The sequence below is a fragment of the Amblyomma maculatum genome, chromosome 4 (genome assembly GCF_055883805.1).
Source record: "Amblyomma maculatum isolate TAMU_Amacu chromosome 4, ASM5588380v1, whole genome shotgun sequence".
Lineage (NCBI taxonomy): Eukaryota > Metazoa > Arthropoda > Arachnida > Ixodida > Ixodidae > Amblyomma > Amblyomma maculatum.
This window is the reverse complement of record NC_139347.1, coordinates 116,044,722-116,052,258: the sequence shown is the minus strand read 5'-3', so window position 1 is coordinate 116,052,258 and position 7,537 is coordinate 116,044,722. Positions and strand designations below refer to the sequence as shown.

Sequence of the window (7,537 nt, the reverse complement as noted above, 5' to 3'; positions counted from 1 at the left end):
TGACGGGCCAGTGCCTCCGCCCGCGCAAGGCGCCTGCCACTGTGGTCGTCACGTGTCATGTTGGCCGGAAGAGGGCGTACGTGCAGGGCGTATCTCCAGATTTCAGGAATGCGTACGCGCTCTTCCGTAAATGTTGGGTGATGGATGTGTAGTCGGGCTAATAGGCGGCGTCCCGACGGCGTTTTTGAAAGTCTTGTGTATTGATTAGTCAAGTGCGCCTCTCGGAGCTCCGCGAATGTGTTTATCATCCCCAGACCCATAAGACGCTGGTTGGATGTGTTGACCGGGAGATCGAGGGCACGCTTGTACATCTTTCTGAGAATCACTTCGAGAGCGTTCTCATCAAATCTGCGCAGGTGGAGGTAAGGAGTCGAGTAGAGTACTCGACTGGTCACGAATGCATGCGCCAGCCGCAAAGCGTCTGTGCACCGTAACCCCCGCGTTTGTTGGAAACCCGGCGCACCATCCGGCCCACCTGGTCCCCCACCTTGCGCAGTTTTGCTAGTGTTGTATCAGCCCGTCGATGTTTGTGGAGAAGGAGACCAAGCACTCTAATCTCATCGTGTTCGGGTATTGGGCCGCTGGCCAGGGATAGTTCCATTTTTGTGGTGCACTTAGGCGACGGGCGAATGTGCACAAATTCGGATTTGGACGGTGAGCATTGAAGGCCGCAGCGGCGGGCGTAAGCCTCTACGATCTGCGCCGCTTGCTGCAGGTTGGCCTCAATGTCTCCAACCGATCCGTGTTTGGCCCAGATGGTTATGTCGTCGGCGTACAGCGCGTGCTGGATGCCTTCGACCGTCGCCAACTGAGCCGGGAGTTTCATCATGGCCAGATTGAAAAGTAATGGCGAGAGGACCGCGCCCTGTGGAGTGCCTCTCGTTCCCAGTTTATATGGGCCGTGTTCTTCGTCTTGTATTCGGATGAAAGATTGCCGATCTGAGAGAAATTGCTTGATGTACTGAAATGTGTTATGTCCACAGTTCGTCTGGGAGAGATGTTGCAGTATGATTTCGTGTGTGACATTGTCGAAAGCCCCCTTCAAGTCAAGGGCGACTACTGCCTTATCGTTGAAGGGATATTCGACAGGGTTGAGAATTTCTCGATCGAGTTGAAGCAGAACATCCTGAGCGGACCTTTGCGGGCGGAAACCGAACATGGTGTCTGCGAATGTATTTTTATTTTCCAGAAACCCAGACAGCCTGTCCCGCACCATGGTCTCCATCAGCTTTCCCGCACAAGACGTGAGGGAGATGGGGCGGAGGTTGTCTGTGTTTATGGCTTTGCCGGCTTTCGGAATGAAAGTTACCAGGGCGGTCTTCCATTCAATTGGTAGAGGTGCCTCACCAAGCCAGATCGAGTTGATGAAAGCGAGGAGGGTTTCGTAGGTGGGGTCGGGAAGATTGGCAAGCAGTTTCACAGTTATCTTGTCCCGGCCCGGTGCTGTTCCTCGTTTCATTTTAGCCAGGGCCGCCTTCAGATCATGCAACTGGAACGGTTGATCCAGATCCGCGTTCTCTGAACCTGCATACGAGTACGCGGGTCCTCCGGGGTCCTGCTTAGTGCAAAGATACTGGTCGCGCAGTTTGCATGCTAATTTTGATGTATTTCCATCGAAGCTATGAATAGCTCGTTGGAGATGTTTTTGTGTCTCGGCGCGAGTTTGAGTCGGGTCAATTAGGGCACGGAAAAGGCGCCACGTGCTCCGGCTCGACATTTGTCTGGCCGCCGTGTTGCAGCGGTCTACCCAGTTTGAGTCGGCGAGTTGGGCCGCGTACTCTGCCGCTCGCTGAGTGAGCTCGGCGATACGAATTTTGAGCTTTCTGTTAAGTTTTTGGCGTCGCCATCTGCGGACGAGGCTGTGCCGCGCTTCCCAAAGGTGCAGAAGGTGGTTGTCCACCTCTGGAGTGGCCTCCGAGAGCTGAATTTGTGTTTCCACCGAATGAAGATGTGTAACCAATCCTTGTGCCCACGCGTGGTATCCTTGTTCGTGGATAGAGGCCGAATTGATGTAGCTTTGCCGAAACTTATTCCAGTCGGGTAGCCGAGCTTGTGCGTGGGGTCTTGCCAATGGTTTAGTTCTTACAGTGGTATTGATAAGGCAGTGGTCACTACCGAGGGTTTCCTCGGTGTTGATCCATTCTGCGTGTACAATGTTTTTGGTAAAGGTGAGATCCGGGCATGTATCCCGGGTCACTGAATTACCCATCCGTGTTGGATATGCAGGGTCAGTGTGAAGAGTCAGGCCCAGCGTGGACGCGAGTTCCGCTAGCTTGCGTCCCCGCTTCTCTTCACGCACGTATCCCCAGAGTGTACTGTGGGCGTTGAAATCACCCACAATCACCAAGGAGTCCCTGCCCGCAGCCTTTAGAGCGCGGCTAAAGAGTGCTGCGAACGTTACATTTTTGAGTCTGGGGGAGCAGTAGATGTTGCGTACGTGGAGTGGCGCATCTTGTTTCTTGAGCGGAAGAAGTGTCACCATCACGTAGGAATATTCAGTGTCAAGTTCTAAGTCAACTAGAGTAGCCGTATAATTTTTATGCACGCAGACGCAGGAAGAGGGGTCCTGCTGAAAGGTGATGTAATTTGTGAGGGTGACGCCACTCCCTGGCTCCTGGAGGGCAACCACCGCGGGAAGAGAGTCGAAAGTTGAAAGGTAAAGTCGGAGATCCGCCCTCTTTGCGCGGGAACGGAAGCCCCGACAGTTCCATTGGACAATTTGGACGGGGGTGGCCGAATTGGTTTTTGGGGAACGCTTGATCTTAGGGCTGCTCGCCATGGTCATTTAGGCTGAGGAGGGGTTGTATTGACGCTGCTCCGGAGCCAACACTCGCGGGAAGGGGGGCATCCTCCATACCGGAGAGCGAGCAGTTGTCGTCATCGTCTACCTCAGGGGTGCGTCTAGAAGTTTTGTTAGGACGGCCGGGTAAGGGACCGCCGGGCCTGCGCGAGGAGCGTAAGGAATGCGCAATTTGTTTGGCAATCATCGCGGGGATTGTCTCTTGCAATTTGGAGATGGCGTTGACCATCATTGAAATTTGATTTTCTATGGCAATGAATCGTGCCTCCGTGGCCCCGAATCGGGCCTCGAATGCTGCCTCCAAGCTTGTTACCGCCTTTGGCACCACGAGCTCACTCTCCATTACCTCAGCCGCGGGAGGCGAGGGCGGAGAAGACTGGTTAATTTTGGATTCCAATTCGTTAATTTTCTTAAGCAGCATCTCGTTTTGGGCCCTGAGTGCTGCTATTTGATCTTGCTCGGCGCTACGCGCCCTTGGGAGGGGAGTGGAAAGGGGGGAGAGAGAAGCAGCCCCACCCGAACCGCTCACCTGGTGTCCGTTTTTGACTGCGTTGACCCAGGCCCTGGTATCACCGCGCGTTTCCGTCGTTTGTTTCGCCAGTCCGCCGTGTGGTGGCGACACCTTCGATCGTCGTTTTTCAGCACCTCCTGTAGGTGGGTTCTCGATGTTGGTGATTTCCTGGCGAGGCTGATCGCCGGGAGGCCCAACATGGCGGCGTTTCTTCTTGGGCGCCATTTTTTTCTTTTTTATCCTGGGTGTGCGGAATTTTGCCGCACAGTCGCGAGAGTTGGTGACATGGGGGCCACCGCACACAGAACACCGCGGAACACAGTTGTGAGGAGCCCGCACCCCCTCCACTAGCGGAGCTTGGAATCCGCAGAGTCCACAGATGTCAGACTGCAAGTTTGGACATGCATCCGCGCGATGCCCGACGGCCCCACACTGGCCGCACGCAGGAATAGTTTTGTAGTAGGTTCGCACAGAGACGACCATGTTGTCATAGTGCACGTAACGGGGCTTCTTTTTAGCCGCGAAAGTGATCCGTGCCTTGTTGGATGTTCCGAATTTCCGGATTTCCAGGATGGCGCCGGCGCGCCAGCACACTCGGTCTTGGAGAGTTTCTGTGGTGTCCGAGTTACGGACCACGATCACGCCGTGGCATATGTTTCCGCCGTCTTGTCTCAGGTAACCCCGAAGCGGGATCGACCCCTTCTCGGTGTTTACTGCGAAGTCCCCGATGAGCAGGTCGGCCGCCTCGATGTCCGGGGTATGCACAATGATGATGTTTTGTTCTCGTGAGGGTAGAACGGAGACGGCGCTGACCCGTTTCAGCCCGAGGTACGCCGAAATGGCAGTGCCGTAGCCAGTTTCCGTGAACGCCTCGTGAAGAGAAACACTTTCTCTGGGCTATATGACTATAACGTAGTCTTCGGGAGCCGGTTTGGGCATTGGACGCGGCTTCCACTTCGAGAACGCCTTGTCCTTGCTTCCCGTGGCGCGCGTCGCGGGAGCGTTCATGTTTCCGGCCGACGAAATGGCGGCCGGGGCGGCGCCGAACGCCGCCATCTGGGCTTTGTCTTGGGAGCGGCGTGCAGCCGCTTGAAGTAAAGCTTGACTCCGAATTTTCGGGATCACCGTCGAATTTGTATCTCCGGTGGCGGGTACCGATGTCCACAACATTGCCTCAGGGTCGTAACCGCGTATTTGATCCGCGGAAGTCGCCATTTTTTCCTCGGAGGGCCGATTCCGCCAGGCCAGGCGTCGGCGACGCCGTTAGGCTTAACGACGGCGCCAACGTGGTCGGTCGAAAAATGGCCGTAGATTTGAAGAAAATCGGCCTACCTGGACGACTTTTGTATCCAGTTGTTCCGCTTGATTTTTCGGATCGATCGATGCCAGTTTTGCCGGGGTAGGATGATTTGGGACGCGGCCCCAGCCGTAAATTGGCGGAGCCGAAACACACGCGTCTGCTCTCGTCGCGCGCTCGCAGCGCCCCCCAAATTCGTGGCGTGGCGCAGTTGTGTAAACCGCTTGGCTAGGGATCCAAGGGATGGAGGCTCGCTTGCCGGTGGAGCTAAGGTTTATTTATTTTTTTATAGTGCGCTCTCGAAAGTGTGACGCCCTTTGCCAACAGCTCCTCGCCTTAATATCTAAAGACCATTTGAGATATCTGCAACCCCAGCAAACGCGCAAGAGTGAGCTTAGTGACAGCGGCAACAACACTAAGCTTAGCCGATGCTTGTTTCTTGTGCATAGTTACCTTTATTTAATCTGACACCTTCATTGACGCTCAAAGGACGGATTTCGTAAGTCCTTTTCATGCGAGCCACAATTACCTTCACGCACAAACTTCATGCTATTTTTGATCGTTGTTCATGAGCGGACTTCATTTTTTAAATTTTTTTAATGATTTCGAGAAGGTTAGTGGCAAACTATTTCTTTTTAAATTTAGCAAGCTAAATTTTAGCCTGAATGTTTTCAAATGGTTAGAATATTTTCTTTGTACTCGAGCACGTTTTCTAATATTTGTTGGTTGGTTTGGTTAGTTTGTGGGGTTTAACGTCCCAAAGCGAATAAGGCTATGAGAGACGCCGTAGTGGACGACTCCGGAAATTTCGACCACCTGGGGTTCTTTAACGTGCACTGACATCGTACAGCACACGGGCGTCATGCTTTTCGCCTCCATGGAAAAGCTGCCGCCGAGGCCGGGATTCGATTCCGCGTCCTTTGGAACAGTGGTCGAGCGTCGTAACCACTCCTCCATTTACTTGCGTGCATTCTGGAGTTCCACGGAGCTGCGTTCGAGGGCCCCTTTTGTTCCTAATTTATATTATGACCTGCTTCCTTGTGTTTCTTCTAAAATTTAGTAATTTGCAGATGACTGCGTAATATTTCGTTGAAATAACGAATTTAAAGACACTTTTCTTTTGCAAACAGACCTTGACGGAATTTGTGAGTGGTGTACAACATGGTCAATGAAACTAAATACAAACAAATGTAAATTGCCATGTGTGTCGCGCATTTCGACCCAGCCCTTCCTTATCCTGTCAATAACATCTAACTAGAACAAGTGTCTTCATACCGCTATTTAGGCGTTCACATAGCAAAAGATCTAAATTGATCTTTTCACATCACTTCCATAGTTAACAACTCCAACTGTGCTCTCGGCTAGCTTTGTCGCAACTTTTTTTTCTGCTACCACCTCACTGAAACTTCTGCTTTACAAATCTCTAGTTCGCAGTAATTTCGAATATAGTGTTTTCACTTGGGATCCCTTCACTGAAAACCTAATCAGCGCCCTCTAACTAATTCAGAATGACTCGGCACGTTTTATCCTGTAGAACGCTAACCGCACCGCCAGCGTAACATCTATGAATAATACATTACAGCTAACGCCTCTTGCTAGCCGTCGAAAGTACGCTAGCTTTTGTTTACTTCATAAAATCATGTATCATAACCCGAGTAACACTAGTCTGCGCCGCCATTCCATGTTATGTTTCGTCACGACTTAATCATTCGCATCAGATCGGCATTCCTTTCTTTAAAATTAACTAAACATGCAGCAGAGTCTTCCTTCCTCGAACAGCAAAGCACTGGAACCACCTTCCCGGAACTACCGCCTCCGTCATCGATCATAGCGTTTTTGCTCCGCATTAGCTAAAATTTTAAGGTTAAAATCAAAACACCCTCTTATAACCACTGCTTATTTCTACTCCCCTCTTTAATGCCCTCGGATTTTGAGTGTAAAATAAATGAAATGAAATGGAGGAATGCGTAAACATTCTTTGTGGAAGAACCGACCCAGAAGAAAAGCGGCTTCCGGTTTGTGGCGTCACTCTATGACGAAACGCATCACAGAAGTTGAGTACCACGTGGCTCAACTTGGATGTAGACAATAAACGCTTGACAATTTCGACGTGTGTTTGTCTCAATTGGCTCTAATGAGTTAGCCAACTATTCCGCATGCAAAACATGTTTCATCAGCGCGATTATTTCATCCTCTATCTAGTGCAGCCATTTGCTTTCTTGTATCTCATTTCATTCGAACGTAATCCTGCCAACAAACTCCTAGTGATACGACCTTGAAAACAAACCGACGCTCTTATAATTGGCTCTAATTAATTAATTTCTCCGATGCGCCGAATTTCTTCCCATGCGAGATGTTTTATTTTCTATCTAATGCAACCATTCGTTTTCTTCTCCCTCGCTTGGTTCGAACGTAATCCTGCCGACAAACTTCTGGTGACACGACATACCCGATGCCTTATTCAGTTAATTGGCTCTAATTATATAACCAATTATCTGCATGCACCAACGTTTGCTCAGCGAGATTTTTTTATCTAGCACATAGTGCAACCATTCGTTGTTTTCTCACCCATTTCTTGCGGACGAAATCCTACCGACAAACTTCTTCTAACATGACCTTGAAAACATATCCACTTAATGCTTGCGCATTAATAATGAACAAAGAATTATAACAACCGGTTACGATGGAAAACGCTTTGATTCAAGAAGAAAGTTTTGCATGCCACAGCAAAATTTCCCATCGGCATGTCCCTGCACAGTAGCGCCAAGGGACAGAATAAAGGCCGAATAATGTTATTTCTAAAGACCGCCTCCTGAGCGACTTGTATCGGTGTCAAAAAAAAAAGTTTGCTTGTTCCTGGTTTAGCACAACATTAGCACAAAGAAGAGGTTGTGAGACCAGGCTTTAGAGGTAAAAATTTAGCCGCGGA

The 7,537-nt window shown here is 50.6% G+C and overlaps 1 pseudogene; it reads right to left on the bottom strand.

Moving 5' to 3' along the window:
- Window positions 1-2,691: 2,691 nt before the first annotated feature.
- LOC146192200 (uncharacterized) lies at window positions 2,692-4,719 on the bottom strand (annotated as a pseudogene).
- Window positions 4,720-7,537: the final 2,818 nt, after the last annotated feature.